Raw genomic sequence first — 17676 nt, 5'->3', positions numbered from 1 at the left:
CATTGTCTAGTGTCTGGTATAAACGAATCCACACTTAGTTTTGACCAGAAAAAAACTTGGAGACAAGAAAAATCGTAAGGCAGGGAGAGGTGGACAGTTGCAATAACGCGCACTGATGGAGGGGGCAAGTTTGAAAGTGAATAATTAAAACAATAAAATTAGGAGAATTTTAAAACTTTTTACAAACAAACTATGGGTACAACTTGCTTGTAATATAAAGTAATAATATTTATTAAAAATTTATTTCGTTTTCTAAAAATTGCCAAACATGCCTGCTCGAACGACAAATGGCAAACTTTGGAAATCTGTATCTCATGAAATAATTTAATCATTATTACATAACTTGCAGACATTATTTTACTAATATATGGCTATTATTGAAAAAATAAATAAGGTATCTGAGTGACACAATAGTTACAATATATTTAGGCAAACATGGAAAAAAAATCAAACAAAGAAAAATTCCAATGCGAATTAAAAAGAAACACCACCTTCGATTTTTTTTAAATTTGGGTACCCTGTTATACTCTATTTCGGCATTCATTTCTATTAAAAACATGTTGCATCATTGCACTGTGAAAGAAGAAACAACTCCCCAATGTAGGGTCCTTTTTCAAAGCCTACACTTAGCAGTGTCCTATACAAGAAGTGACTCTGAGTTCCAGTTTCATGAAACTTGCACAAATCTTTTATATACATTTATTCAGATGAGGTCATTGATAAAAAGAGCGATCGGTCACACAGTAAAAGGGAGGAGAAACTATATACAGCATTTTACATAAGCGTACAAAGTGGTATCATATTAGAGACTAATGATTTGAGAAAAGATGATGCAGTGTGAAGTTGTACCTTCCGGTATATTTTACATCTAGAGTAAAATAAATAACTTTACTTCCACACACAAAAACAAAGATATAATAGTAAGATATTTAGGTTGGCTGTGTATTTACGATTACAAACAATTTCAGGTGACGGATGCCATAGTGCCTAACTGGAGCAGCTTCGATGCTCTCGGTGTATGAATGAATCGTGGCAAGCCGATATATTTTATCCTGCTCGAGGATAACATTTTGGGATTTTTTTTATAGTGATCAGATAAAAATTATTAGTAACCACCAACAAAAACAGTAGGTTAAATACCCCGTGAAGAAAAATGTGATAAATAAGATGTCCCTGCATTCAAAATGAGCAGTCCTTGGGAAATCAAATTCGACACTTTACGCTAAGGTTTTCCTCGCTGTACCCATTTAATAAGGTTGCTTCCAAGCAGATCCGACTGTCCGTGCTACATATACGTCACAGGTCCCTTCTGTTGATGACTTGCTGAGCCGCCACGCGTGCCAAGACTGAATGCCAGGGAAGGCGCGCACCGTCAGCCACTCTTCTTTTTTTTTGTTCACGATACCGAAGAACCTCATTTTCGTCCAGATATACAAGATGCACGCCTTTCAGTTTCTTTGATAGAACGCTCACCATTGTCCTGGCCGTCTGAATTGCGCTTACTGAACGTTCTCTCAGGTTGTTCAGCGTGGCCTGGTGCTTCACGAGTCCGCCAACTCCGTCACATGCATTTTTCCCATGTCCAGATGCAGAAAATAACCACTGGGCTTGTGGGCAATCGTCCTTTGCAAATTGGTGAAGCTGGTAGCGATTCTTGAAATGACTGGCGGCGCCGACACTTACGTACGTCACGTACGAGTATACCGCAACGTTGTCTTCAACCCACTCCTTCACTTTTTCTAGAGCCAAGCAAGCGTGAGCGGCGTCGTGACACAGGTCCTCACTGATGATGGCAAAGCTGTTTGTAGATTTTCTTGTCGTCACTACACATGTAAATATCGAAACTTGTTTTTTTTTTTTCCAGTGATATGCTTGCACTTCGTCAGGAAGCACGATGGTCCAGTTTTCAGCAAAGTCAAAATGAAAGACAATGCTCCCGCGTTGCATGCGCTGTTTTTCATCGTAGATCGCTTTACCTTGCGTTTGCCGGATATGGTTGTGAAGTACCCAACTTCCAACCGTCACTTGGATGACTTTTAGGAAAGTCTCAGGTTCCAAAGTTTTTTTTCACAAGGTCGCCGGACTCCCATGTTGCAAGCACAATCTCTTCATCCTCCGGGATATCAAGTTCCTGGAGTGTAAGAAACTGGCCTTTTGGGCAGTGATCACAGTCTCCTTGAAGGCACAGTTCTGTTGCTGGGTCGCACAGAAATGCCGAGTTCATTTCACCAGTGTTGAATGTTGAGCCTGTAACGTTCTCTAGAGCGGCAATACAAAGATAATAATTGGCGCAGCGCACAAACGCACACTTCCTGGTGTGGAATACATTGCACCCATCTAGGGCGCAACGAATAAAATTTCGTTAGCCCAACGCCGGAATCGGGATGCTTGTCTTTGTATATACGGAAGGCCTCTCGTATTGAGCGTGTCATGAAGCGCTTTGGCACGAACGTTTTCTCTCCGTTGAGCATGACAGAGATGACGTCCTTCTGGTTGGGACTTTGGCGCGAACATTGTAGCTCGTCTTTCGTGAAGTACTCTAGGGCAGCAGACAGGTTCTCAGGGCCCACCTTGCACCTCGTGTAAGGATCCGGCTCATACCACACGCCATGCTTTTCCTTGAGTTTTCGGGATTTACTGATGAGGTACATTGAGGCCTGTGGAATCATCTTTTGAACCTCATTCTTCGTCAGTGTTGACGGCAGGAGTGTAAGCAGTTGACAACGTTCGCGGAGAGAGGTGGCGGTTTCAAAGGCCCGCCGAAAGTTGTCCACCCACTCAGTGCATGTGGAGCATGTTGGTTCGGACGACCCCGATGGTGCGTCCCTGTCGTACGCAATACGTAGCCTTGAGCGTATATTCTTGACAGCAACCTGCTCCAGTTCTGTCTGCTTTCTTTTGACATAGGCAGGCCTGTCCGACTTCTTACGACGCTTGGTTGTCTCAGCGGCGACACATCTGTAGGTAGTATGCTGCGATTTAGATCTTCAATTGCTTCTTCAGCTGGCACAAATATGTCAGGGCACTGCTCTGAGCTTCGCATCGAGATCTCCTTAGTGATGTGCATGAAGCAATGGTAGCACAGGTAGTCCGTCGCACTCACTTTGGTGGAACAGTCAGGCGGAAGAATTTGCTTCAACGAGTTTAGGTCCAACTCGCCAACACTTCGAAAATTCCGCTGCTTTGGTATAGTCTTTTTGTGTTTGCAAAAGTAATCTGCACAAAACACTCGTTCGGAGCTCCAGGACGTCTTCATAATGTATACATAAATAATAGAAATTAAACCCCAACTGATGGCATATAATTGCCAAGTGAAAGAACTACTGGGTGCACAAGTGACAAGTCCGAGGCTGAGGAGCTCACTCACTGCAAACGTACATTTGAAAAGAGAGGTCACAACTGAGGCTGTCGGCAAAGCTTGATCCACGTCAAAGGAAGAAAGAGGGAAAGTCTCCAGACAAAAAATTGTGGTCAGCGGCCTTCGAAAAAGACTTTCCGGAATCGCACTGTCGTCCCTCCACGCGCTGATATGAAAGCACCCGAGCTTCTACCACGTGGTTCATGACACAGCCTGAGCCATGTCGGCGACCGGTTCGCGAGGGGTTGGCGGTGGGGTTACGTTGATGGTCACTCGGATTAGCCCTTGCTGTACTGAGCTACCGCCTGCAGTGCCTTATCGCCGGCTGGTGTCAACAACGAGAACACACACACCCTGTCTACACCAAAACTACAAGCGTTCACCGCACACGCGTCGCCGCCGCTTTTAAGCTTTTGTGAAATTGCTTTCTTTTGCCGCGGAGAACCGCCTTATCTTAACTACGCGCCTGAAATCCTTCCAGGCGGGCGTACACAATATCAAGCGTTTCGAGAAATGCCCGTGGAGTAGAACTATGGGAAAATTCGGAGCCCGCGATGTCGATATCGTCGCCGTTGTGTTAGTACGCCGTCGCGTACTGCAGTCCCCCGTTGGGGGAGGGGGGGGGCGGTCTTACTACGATAACATGGCGACAGCGTTTACACTCTATGTATTTACGCGAGGCTCGAGTATTTGGGGATAATGCTGCCGGTTGGTGTGCCCCTTTGTGCCTGATATTATCGCCCGTGACGCCAGCGAGTGAGATGGCGACAGGCATGACTGCTCAGTAAACAGGCGTCGGCGGCCATGTTTTGCTGGTTGAAGCGAACCCCCTTGTCCTTGACAGCGAGCGGGGAAATGCGAAAAAAAGATTGTATCGGCCGTTTTGCCAGAACTAGCAACGAGTGTCGTCTGCGGTTTCCGGCAACTATTTTGCCATAATCGTGAGCTTAGCGAGGAAATGATTTTTGCTAGCCACAGAACACTACCACGCAGAAAGGGAATGCTTGAACATGTTTTTGTTCTGGATATATATCAGGGATATATATGAGAGAGAGAGAGAGAGAGAGATGAAGGTAGAGCGGAAGAGGGAATAGCATATAGTGTCGCAGGAGAATAAAGTAAACAAAGTTCCTAGTGGCCGATGGCTGCATGATCTTTTCTCGGATCACTAGTCCGTAATATGATGCCTCTTTGTACACAGTAGTTTCTCCTTAATTTAAGTGTGTGAACGATTTCTTTAGTTATCATTAGCCTCATCTGAATAAAAATATATAAAAGTTGTGTGTTGGTTTCATGAAACTGGAACTCAGAGTCAGTTCTTGTATAAAACACTGCTAAGTGTAGGCTTTGAAAAAGGACCCTACTTTGGGGAGTTGTATCTTCTTTCTCAATAAAATGATGCAACATGTTTTTAATGGAAATGAATGCCGAAATAGAGTATAACAGGTTACCTAAATTTAAAAAAAATCGAGGGTGGTGTTTTTTTTTTTTTTATTCGCATCGGAATTTTTCTTTGTTTGATTTGTTTTCCATGTTTGACTAAATATATCCTAACTGTTGTATCACACAGATACCTTAGTTATTTTTTAAATATTAGCTATATATTAGTAGAATAATATCTGCAAATTATATCATAATGATTAAATTATTTCATGAGATACAGACCTCCAAAGTTTGCCATTTGTCGTTCGAGCAGGCATGTTTGTCAATTTTTAGAAAAATAAATAAATTTTAAATAAATATGATTACTTTATATTACAAGCAAGCTATACCCATAGTTTGCGCCTAAAACGTATTAGAGTTCTCCTAATGTTATCGCTTTAGTTATTCACTCTCAAACGGGCCCCCTCCATCAGTGCGCGTTAATGCAACTGTCCACCACCTCATGCCTTACGATTTTTCCTGTCCCCAAGTATTTTTTCTAGTCAAAACTAAGTTTGGATTCGTTCATACCAGACACTAGACAATAACATATAAAAACATCAGTTGATTTGAAAATGTCGACTAGCCATCCTTTGGTCGATCTTATCTGAAATCACCCTACCATGTTTTCAGGTTTCAGCCCCAAATCGCCCAACAAAAAGGATTGATAAATTATTTTTCATGCCGCCAAGCATCAATGCCGCATTTGGTGGCGGTGCAAAGATGTGTGCTTGTTTTTGTTTTGAGTAGACAACAAAGTCCTGATGTTCAAGAAATGTCTTTTTATATGCCACCTAGCTCTCACCGGAAGTTTGAATCGGCTCACCAAGAATGGAAGGGTCAAAAAGAAACTGCTCCTTTCATGAACAAAAATGGCGACCATTCGAGAGCTTGGCGCTACTTTCCCATGAAGCAGTGATTTTAGGTTGGATTAGGTCAAAGGTGAAGCTGAGTAGGCTGTGTAAACGGCTGCAAAACTTGACTGGCTCTGCACAACTTTAGTCCGAGTACTTTGCTGACTCCGGGCCACGAAGCAAAGCTTCTATAGGTAACGTTTTCTTTTAGCATGTGCTAGGATTCTCTTCAAGAAGACACAAAAAAAAAAACAAAAAAAAACTGGTATTAAGTTTTTAGGAATTGTAACCCTCGATGGCTGTCTTGGATATCTTTTTTTTCAGTTGAAATTTCCAGACGCCGTACTTACTACGGTGGCAGTTTTTCAGCGACATCTGCAGACCGGCCTGATATGGTGCTTTGCCAGACGTTTGGAAAGCGGGACATCGCGTTATTTGGCCACAACCCGTGCAATCAGCGGAGCGCACTCAAAAACAGAGACACATTAAACGGTTTCTGGTTTAAAAGTATAAGAGATGAGTAGTCGCGACAATAATTCTTCCCTCGAGGCATTCTTTGAGTGTACTGGTAAGTGACAACAGAGAACACTTTTACAGCTTAGCCGCGCTGCTAGGGAAGGGGTGGCTTTGTATTGACTCAACGTTCTCAAGAGCGACTGCTGGTTTGCGTACAAAACAAACTTCCGTCCCAACAGGAATTCATGAAAGGTCCTTAGTATGGGAATAAAGGCAAAGGCCACTCTGCGCCCCTCTTTCACCCTGCGCGTAGTCGGTGTTCGCGAAGCGAATGATACCGGGCACTCCTCGAGCTTCGGCCCCACGTGAACAATGAAAGGCCTAACGCTGTACCAGCTGTACGTTGGAACGTACCACTGCAAGCACAGCTGCTTGAACGCGTCGTAATACATGAGAGCGCGGCTGTTAATAAACAACTGCTTGGTGGCGTCGAGGGCATCGCTGCATTGTTTACTCTAAATCAAGACTTCGGCTTTCCTCAGTAGCCAGTGAAATGACACTGACACTGACACAACGCTTTTCAAGATACCTTGTAATAGTTCAAAAGTCCTATACACTTCGTTTCGCATCAAGTCCGGCCGCATCTATATAACGCTAGGTTTAAATAGAGTCAATCAATCGAAGCTAAAAGTGTTATCATCATGGCCATATCCGTTTTGGTGCGTTTGCTATCAGCGGTTAGGTCAATCAGGCACGAGAAAACGCGCCAGATCATGCAGCATTAATTGTGCGCGATAAGTGTAGCACGCGATAGCAAACGCACAGGTACGACGAGCGCCATTATGATTGGCCTTTGGCACAGCTTTTTTGGCTACATCGGATCTTAACGTTAGTTGCGATCGGACTCGGTATGAAACGGAGTATGAATAAGTTTTAACTTCGCGATAAGAAATCCGTAGCGCCGAAATTTCGGCCGTTATCTAAAGGAGGCCAATGCGGGGCGCAGACTATCGACATTTGCGAAAATCGCCTTCTGCGCACTGCCATCTTTGTCTGCCGGGCTGCGGAACGCCCGATGCGCACGCGCTGTAGCTCTATTGTGCTGTACAGGAGACGCTGCGCATGCGTTCACAGCGCGCAGTGACCGATCATTTTTCAGCCGAGTGAAAAGCGATGCAAAGGCCTATAGTTTAGTAGGGTACGTTGTTGGGCTATTTGGTTCATCTTAGTATAACAGATAAAATAGCGCAACAGAAAGACAAGGACAAGAAGTATACAGGACAGGTGCTAACTTTCAACTAGTTTTATTCAGGAAAATTGAACACATATATACAGACGACAGGCAAAGCAGCACCACGTAAAAGTTAATTAATTCTTCACCCGATCACTCAAAAACTGAAATTCATTACAATGAAGAACATTGTAATGAAAGTCGCTTGGATGACTTCGAAGATCGGTCGAGACGCGAAAAACTAATTTTTCACGGGGTAACAGAGGATTCAAGGTCGGAGACGTGGGCACAAACAGGAAGTAAAATTATTGAAATTCTATCTCGTACAGTTGACCCCCAGATAACCTCGGAGAGCATCGATCGTGCCCATAGATTGGGATATTTCTCGGACGACCGATGCAGACCGGTTATCGTGAAATTCGCGTCGTACAAACTAAAAGACAAGGTTTTATCGTTCCGTTCGACGCTGAAAAACGCCGGGACTACAGTGAACGAGGATTTCTGTCTGGCGACACGACAGGCAAGAAAGAAACTTCTTCAATTCGGAACATCTCAAAATGCAACCTTCAAACTCCGGTACAACAAACTTCTTATTGGCCAAACAAGCTACTTTTATGATCCGCTTACTAATAGTGTACGACAAGCAGACCTGCGCAGTGGCGGCGTGTCTGCACCCACTATCGCTGTAAATAACCAAACTCAAAAAGCCAGTCATGCAGCACCTACATTGTAGCATGTTGCGAGGGGTGGTGGCCCTATTCAGACATCGTCCTCTGCGCAACTCTCGATTCTTTTTACAAATATTAGGAGTGTCATCAATAAACGGGACGACCTTTGTTCAATAATTGACTCATCAAATGCTAGTTTTGTTGTTTTGACAGAAACTTGGCTGACAAGTAAGATTTGTAACAGTGAAATTTTGCACTGTCAAAAGAAGTTTAATATCTATCGGCAAGATAGAGTTGATAAAAGTGGCGGCGGTGTTATGATCGCTGTGGCTGATAAAATTCCTTCATTTCTTGTAAACGTTGCCACGAATCTGGAGATCCTGTGGATTTGCTTTTGTTTAAATCATCGTAAATATGTTTTGGGCGTTTGCTATCGTGCTCCTTCGAGAAGTTCTACCTTTGTGTCTGACCTTCATGACGTCGTAAATGCTGTCACAGTCCGTTTCCCTGACGTCCCAGTCTTACTGTTAGGAGACTTTAATTATCCGAACATTACGTGGTCAAACGACGGCCCCTGTTTAAGTACGTTTTCCACAGAATCCAATGACTTCTTAAATCTGTGCGCCGATTTTAACTTCACTCAGGTTGTTGCGCAGCCTACTCGGGTTACTTGTTCTTCGGCCACGGTGCTGGACCTCGTGCTGACGACGTCACGCGAGCTTATATCGTCTCTCACGTACCTACCTGGTCTCAGTGATCATTCATTGCTCCACTTTGATTTTGTTGTTCCGGTGTGTCGCTCTCCAGTGCAAGTAAAACGGATATCTGACTATGCCCGAGCGGATTTTGGAGCTATTAATCATGAATTGGGTACTTTTTTAAGCGATTATCTGCGTAATTTTTCTGAGCGTTCTGTTGAGGATAATTGGATGTTGTTCAAAGAAAAAGTTGCCTCCCTTACAAATAGATATATACCTGTACGAACTGTACGTAATTACGCTCACTCCCCATGGTTCAACCAGACGCTCAGAAGGCTCTCAAATAGGAAAAAAAAGAATGTTTCGTGCTGCAAAGTTATCCGTGTTTCCCAATGCAGAGCATCGTTGGGCAGCATATTATTCTGCTGCAGCAGTGTATAAGACGTCTATTGCCGAAGCCAAGCGCAGTTTTTTCGAATGTACCCTACCCACTATGTTGCGCAACAACCCTCAACAATTTTGGAACGTCGTAAACCCTTCTGAGAGGCTTGACGTAGTGCTGAACAACGAGGATGATGAGACGATAGCGGCGAATGAGTGTGCAGCTGTGCTAAACGAATTATTCACAAAATCATTTTCGAATATAACCACTAATTCCTATCCGGATGTTTATGAACACAATATTTGTGCTATGAATTCCATTGATATAAAATGTGCCGGTATAGTGAAAGTCATCGCCAACCTTAAACTATCGTCATCGTGTGGAATTGATAATATTAACTCGAAGTTTCTCAAAAACACTGCTATGTATTCCTCTATTATCTTAACAAAGCTATTTCGGCAATCACTCGAACTCGGAAGCCTTCCCGAGGACTGGAGGGTGGGGAAGGTGATTCCTATCCATAAAGGTGGTGACAAATCCAGCCCAAGTAATTATCGCCCAATTTCCTTAACAAGTGTCCCTTGCAAAATTTTAGAGCACATAATCTATTCGCATCTCGTTAATTTTCTTAATTCCCATACATTCTTTTCTCCTGCTCAACATGGCTTTAGAAAACTGTTCTCATGCGAAACTCAGCTATTAACACTTACGCATAACCTTCACGCTTGCCTCGATCGTTCATCTCAGGTTGACTGCATTTTTTTAGATCTCTCTAAGGCATTTGACAAGGTTTCACATAGGCTCCTTTTGTATAAACTCAGTAAACTGAACATTGACTCTCAACGTTTTGACTTGGATCAACGCCTTTTTAATTAACCGTTCTCAATTTGTTCATGTTAATGGCATTAACTCGCACCCCTCTCCTGTGACTTCTGGTGTCCCCCAGGGTTCAGTACTCGGCCCTCTTTTGTTTTTAATATATATCAATGACCTTCCTTCGCATATCTCATTCTCAGTTGGTCTCTTCGCAGACGATTGTGTCATCTATTCTGAAGTAACTAACGATTTTGACGTTCTTGCACTCCAGTCTGACCTTGACAGTATTTCTCGTTGGTGTGATAAATGGCAAATGGAACTCAATATTAACAAGTGCAAGTCCATGAGAGTATCACGTCAAAATAACACCTGTCCCTCGTACCATATAAGAACTGTTGAGCTGGAATCTGTGTCCTCATTTAAATATCTTGGTGTTCATATCACTAACAACCTCTCATGAGCATTCATAATGAGTATATAATTAAAAACGCTAACCGCATGTTGGGCTTTCTAAAAAGGAACTTCTCTCTTGCCCCACTGTCCTTAAAACTACTTCTTTACAAATCATTGGTCCGCAGCAAACTTGAGTATTCTTCCGCTATCTGGGACCCCGGTATAACGCTTGCATTATCATTAGAAGCTGCTCAAAACCGTTCTGTTCGTTTCATACTGCATAACTATCATCGCACATCTAGCGTAACAGCAATGAAAACTACCCTAAATTTGTCTGACCTCTCCCTACGTAGAAAAATATCTCGTCTATGTTTATTTCATAAAATTTACCACCACAATGCAAATCTTCGTCAGCATCTGTTAACACAACCATCATACGTCTCATCACGTTTCGATCATCAAAATAAAGTTGGCATCCCTCAGTGTCGCACCTCAAGCTTTCATCAGTCTTTCATACCCATGACATCACTGGACTGGAATCGCCTTCCCGCACCTGTTGCCAGCATAGCCGAGAATGCCGGACTCAAAGCTGCACTTTGCGAATATTTTTTGGATTTTGGTTGACAGTGTTTTGTTTTAACAATTTTCTGTTTTTGGATTTTTATGCTTACCCGCCTAATTACTGTTTGTCTTTGTGTGCAATTAGATGTGTGTGTCCACTCCCCTCTATAATGCCTTCGGGCCCTGAGGGAATCAGTAAATAAATAAAAAATAAATAAATAGAAGTGTCGCTGACACATGCCGTCCCACCGTCCCAAAGGCCTATAGACTCGAGTGCTAATATGTGACCGTTCAAGTGAGACTTGTGTTCAGTCAATGCGAACACGAATTTGTACCAAACGCCGATGCAGTAGTGGTGTTCAGATTTTGCACCGCGTTGGCGTGACGCCGACATTTCAGCGCTACAGCTTGTTTACCTACGAGATGTTGATAGTTCCCGCAGTTTACATATTTGCGTTTCAGTGTTCACGCTCGCAATCTGGGTGTGTGTTTTGTAGCTGCTTGCAATGATCAGATTAAACAAAAAAAAGATCTTTTCTGATTCTTCAGTTTTAAGTAAGGCCCCAAATAGCGAAGGAGCTGGAAAATAATGGACAAAAGGTAAGGGCGCAAACGAGCTGGTGGTGGTTAAACATCTCGACAAAAACCTTGAGACTTTGTGTTTGTCCGTCCCTTTTTGTCCCAGTCTCGGGGTTTTTGTCAAAATGGAAAATAACATCGGGTAAATTATATTACCACGTGCATGGTCGAGAAGGAGCGCTTCTCTTTGCATCTAGAAAGTTCGGACCCAAATGGCTCGGTGTAACTTTCTGTAATAAACATTTATTTATTCATTCTAGAAGATTCGTGTTTACGCTTACCCTGTGTGTAAAAGATAAGGAGGCCAGGTCAGTCAGTCTCGAACATTCTGGTCCGAATGTTCGAAATGCCGGGTGCAGTAGATAAGGATTCGAGCATGAGCCTTGCCGAGTCATTCAGGTTCTCTGAACGACATTGAATCATGTGCTGGCCTGCACTTCGACACTGGCTGTGTTTACATGAATGCGATCGTAGCGCATCGTATCGCGCAAGGAGCAATCACACGCATCCTGTCTCTCTACTTCGTCCTCTTCTACGCATCTACTACCAATCAAAATACCGCTTAAAGACTGCTTATATAATTTACGCAACTTTTGATAAGTAGATTAAGAAAGTCATATATATTTTTTTCTTTTGTTTAAGAAATACGACCCCCTCCAGACTTCGTGCTGTGTATTTCCTTTTACAGCGGTAACCATATATCTATTGCACGGAACTGTCAAGCCGACCTTGCAGCGTGTTCGTCGTCAAAACCGAATGGGTTACATACAGGAAAGAATATATGACGGTCCGTTGTCTTCCGAAATGATTCTACGTCTCTCAGCAGGAATCGAACCTCTGACCTCTCTACAGGCTGCTGCAAAACAGCAGGCTGCTGCAAAACAGGTCACTGTGCAGCCAGGATGCGCCTGAAGCATGTTTACGATCACTCGGATGAAGAGGCAACTAAAGAAAGAGAGCCAAGACGTCTCAGCTTCGTCTGGCCAACCAAATGCCGGACGAGGGTAGCTGCGGCGGAGGCACATCGTCGTGAGTATGCGAACTTTGTAATGAACTTTACTGAACGCATAGGCCTGTGATATGTGCGTTGATGCGATTTGCGGTGTTATGGGAAACCTTTAAATCCCAGTAACACTGCTAACGGTCTTACAAAAGGAAGCCTTCAGGCACTGCATAAGGTCTGCTTGTTCCTTTCGTGTCGTCCCTGCCACATTGTCTGTTCTGCAGACATATCCGAAACATACACATGAAGCAAACATGATTTGAACATGACTGAGGAGTGTCCATAGATAAATCTGTCATACCGCCTGCAGCGAACACGGTGTATTCTGTATGACGTACGAATACTAAGGCTGCGGCTTTAAAAAAAAAAACAAAAAACAAGAACAAAAAAAACACACATTTAAACAAAGATCTAAGTGATTCGTGTTTCATACTCAATACTCGGAGTCCCCCTTGCGCGGTGCGAATGCACCACTCGTTGCAAAACAGCGCGACTGTACGGCTACCGCTTTACTTGCGGCTCGGGGCAACGAGCCCGCGAACGTTTTGTCACCGGTGTTGCGGAAATTATAAGACGAAAATAACGAGAGTTCACGATCAACTCCCAGGCACTCAGAAGAGGGGAGCACTCACCCCGTAGGTCTGACGCAAATGCTTTAACATGGAATCTGAAAGTCAAAGTTCACTTTAGTCAGCAATGAGTGCATTGCCTCACGAAACTATTTTCCCTTGTTTTGTTAATTTAAGAATTTTCGAGCTCAAACGCGCTTGCAAGCAGCAGCTGCTACTTTCGTTTTAAAACGGAGCTGTTAAAAGCGATACAACGACAAGAAATATAAATGTCCTAAAACTCGCTTAGTTTTTGTTTGTGTTCTTTTTTTATTCCCGGTATTTCGTGCTTATATTGTAGACATTTCAGCCAACAAATCACGCATTTTCTCCGGCGCAGAACAGAACCTCTCACGTGCAAATATATTTGTAGAGTGACAACTGAAATATAACTTTTTGTCCAAACCTGCTTTGCATCCTCGTCAAAAGACTATTTTCGAAGTCTCATCGAGCAACATTGGCGGTCGCATTTTTTCGGCACGAGACTTGTGATTGGATACAAGTCCTCGCTGAACGCTGACGCAGCCCTTGTGTACAGCACACGCTCAGGTACGTGATGAAAGAATTGAGAAATCCAGTACTTAATGTAGTGGCCACAATAGATGAAGCGTGATTTTCAAGAAGGTCCATGGACGAGTTAGTTGTGAGAAAGAGCGGTCCTACGGGAAGATTTGCCTCACCATGTGCTCTAGGGCTGGCTTGTATATCATACCAATGCAACGTCACGAAGAACGTTACAAAAAGTCGTTACACGACCGCCAGATTTAGCGCAACTCCGAGCTTAGAAAAGCTGCTCGTAACCAAACACCCCTTCCACCTCAAAAGCAGAATTTTATGATCCTAAATGTTGTCCGTATATTTTGAGGGATACGAGTCAACTTTCTATTTTGTTTTAGTGTAATCGAGCAGTTTTAGAAAAGTACCTAATTGAATTTTTATAACAGGATGCAAACGAATAGGATCAATGGTAGGGGAATTTCGAACAGCAATTAAACTCCTATCAAAAGTACTCGGCAGCCCTTCTCACGATTATTAAACTTTCCTTTATTTTACTTATAAATCTGTTTCCTTTTCACTGAAGGGCGGAAGGGACTATAAAGCGTGATGCCTGACAATATCTCTGCGCTCGTAGCAGTGGCAGCACAAAAAAACATTACAAAATGTCTAGCAAAAAAAAAAGAAAAAAAAAGAGAACGCACCAGAAACAAATATAAGGAAGATGTAAACTACATTAGCTTCTCAATAAAGCATAAAAGAAAATAACAATTGTTTTTAACATTAGATTGATCTAGTCGAATATGAAAATAATATATACAGGCTGTTCACGTCGTCATAGGTGTCGATCGCGCACCCACCAAGACACTCTGCCGAGATTGTGACGACATGATTGGAACTACATTACTCTTCCAAGCGTTATTGAGGGAAGGACTTGCGTGGTTTTTTTTAGTGCAATTTTTAAATTAGACTATATAAAACGTAAAAGTTCATCAATGAATATAAATCAATATCTGCAATTGCGACATGATCCATCAAGCCCCCAATTAGAAGCGTCAAGTAACAATTTTAGTTAATTATCCTACTTATCCTGATAATTATCCCCCATATTTTGCCCATTGAGCCTGACCAAACCATGATGAAATTGGCTCTCGCGTAACTCCTCTCCTATTTGTTTTTAATTTATTCGAGTTAAAATCGACCACCCTCCATCGGAAACCACTAAAGAACACGTGGAACCATGTTGATCAAGTATACGTGTGACTCGTGCCAAGAAGGATATCAGAAAACAACGTCAACGCCCACCAGAAACGCCTTGTTTTTTTTTTTGTTTTTTTTTTTTTTACATGCGATTAAAGTGCAGTCAAAGTAGATTTGACCATCAATTACGTTAGGGCATTTTGAGACGAAACTTTTATTTTGTCTGGTTACCATAATTTGTGTGTATTCTGGCAAGTCATCTGATTCTGTATTTGAATAGTATAATTATTTATATTATCTGGAATCTAGATGAATCACAAAGCGCTTTCTGCTGTTTATTATTTTAGTAACATATAATATTAGATAGTATTGGTCTTTACTCGGCCCTATTTGCTGACAAATTTGTCACTGGGAAGATTCTGTGCACCTATTATGATGACACCGCTGTCGCATTACTTTGCAGGTGTGAAAACAATTTACGTAATTTTCTTAACGTCTAGTTGTAATTGTTAATTTGAAGCCCAATCACAAGATGGGTGAGATGTACCTATTTGTCATAGATTCTGAAGAAACTTTAGAAGTTAAAAAAAAAAAAAAACTTACGTTGGGTATGATTCGCGTACATGATGTCACAACATAATAAAAAAAAGGCGTAAAAAGCTACGAATTGATATATACCCACCTCTACATAGGAGCAGGGGCGGATTTAGAGGGGGTCCGGATGTCCTGACTCCCCTCTTGATTTTTGCGTGTGTAAAATTTAGGGCGTAAAATGAAGGAGTGGGGGAGGGGGTTCCTAAACATATGGTACGCTGACCAACACCTGACCCCCCCCCCTTCAGGAAATTCCTGCATCCGCCCATGCATAGGAGCATATATGTTTGGGAATCCATCAAATCACACTAAAGTCCGCAAAAAAACAAACATTTTCAGTACTTGAATAAGACTCGTAATATTAAAACAAAATAAAGTTTTATCTGTAAAGAAAAAATTAGTGGAATATTTACTTGGTGAGACAAACTGTTTCGGACCAATTCAGTGGCAGACAGCTATTTTAAGACGTCGAACCCCTATATAGAACTGTGTTTTAAAAATGCTACTTGGACACTGAACTCTTAAAAAATTAAGTACCTGGATGGGAAACTTATTTCAAAATATAATATAGATATTCTATAAAAAAAATTTAAGTGCAATGGTTACATCGAAGAACTGATTTTTTGTTAGGATAGATTCCTAAATATGCTTCGATTTCGAGCCCTTGACCATGGAATAGAGCGTATTTGGGTTTCAGATTCGCTCAGATATTCTTCGCGAGACTAATAATTTTTAATGGGTGTGTGTGGTAGTCTTTTGTTTTTTTATTCAAGCACCTAACAATATTCTTAGGGAGTTAAGTGTACCTATAACAGTCTGAGAGCATAACACATATGGGTTAACAAAAAACAAATAACGCAGAATACTGACATGAATTAGTAAAACGAATTTTATATTTCATATTTTGAAGACTAAGGTTTTTAGAGGTAGAAATAATTAATGCTGCAAGGCATTAAGTCACTCGGCGATTACAACATCGGGAACAATACGCAGGCTTGCGTAAGATAATATTTCAAAGATGACACTACCACATTTGTTTCTGATTTGTCGGAAATACGTTTGTAGAGGATATGTGGCTAGCAAACATTTCACAGGCGAAACTACATAGCAACCGTACTCAAATAGCCTTGAGAAAGGGTAGACTTGATTCTCGTCGGTCTCAAGTAAAAATATTTGCGGAGCTTTGCACACGCTAGTTCACAGGTGCGGCAACGAAAACACTGACCGTAGTGTTTCGATTCTTTTCTCGATTTAGAAATGTCAGCACAACACTTAAGTAAAAACACAATACACACTTCGCACCGCCTGTGTGTTTACCCTCCCTGGCTGCTATAAAGAGAGACAGCCAGAATGCTGAGTTCATGTAGACACAAGCAAAGAAACACAGTAAGTAGAAACTAAGATGTCTTGATATTTTCTCCAACTGCTTGAATTTTTGTGCTGCTCGGTCACTAATTGGCCATTGTAGAGAGCCCAGGTAGAAAAAAGGCTCAATCTCAAACCACAGGGAATGTTTGCAATTTAATGGCGGACTCCTCTTGCGGCGATCGGTCGCAATTGCGCATGCGCTGCATTTTGGCGAGGCGAGGAGGAAAGCAGAAGGAAAGGCAGAGACGTTTGCAGACGATCAACGCTTCTGTCACGTCCTGGCGGCTCGTATTGCTAATGCGACCCATAAACCACGTGAACATAATCGATCAGTTGGAAACTCTCTGTAATCCAGGCTCTCTAAGCGACGCCTTCGAAATCGACGGCACCTATCGGCTACAGCAGAAAGCGGTGGCGGCCGGTTGGCCGTCCAGCAATCTCGAGCGTAGCAGATATTCACAGCGTCTGGTAATCAAAAGACGAAGCATCGAAAGTAGGTTCAGAAACACGCGATGAAATTGGCCAATGCTCCCTCCAAAGCCTGAACTTCATAAAGAGAATGTTCTACGAAAAACCGAGGAACTTGGCCTCGCGTCGCGTTCATATGGCGCGGGGCGCAGGAGCCACCCTCCTTATGCCACGCGCAGAGCGAAAACCGCCGGGCGGGATTCGTTTATTTTTCGCTCTATGGAGACAAGCCTGAAGGAAATTATTCTCAGCAGTGGCAAAGGCGCGAGGTGCGATCGTGACGTTTTCGAAAGGGCATTGCATTCGCGAGGGCTTGCACATACGAAAGCGCTGTGTAGTACCATCCTCTTGCGCCCTTGCGCACTGAAGACGACTTCTGTGATAAAGCAATGAAACGCTTCCTTGACAAACAAAACAAACATAAATATTTTCTAATAAATTATCTAGCGAGGTTACTAGTCTAGTTTGACTGACTCAAATTTTTATAAAATATCTGTCTGGCATTTAAAATCGAAGTTTCCA

This window comes from Ixodes scapularis, unplaced genomic scaffold, assembly GCF_016920785.2.
Source record: "Ixodes scapularis isolate PalLabHiFi unplaced genomic scaffold, ASM1692078v2 PGA_scaffold8__174_contigs__length_109621045, whole genome shotgun sequence".
Lineage (NCBI taxonomy): Eukaryota > Metazoa > Arthropoda > Arachnida > Ixodida > Ixodidae > Ixodes > Ixodes scapularis.
The sequence above is the reverse complement of the archived record's forward strand: the minus strand, read 5'-3'. Positions refer to the sequence as shown.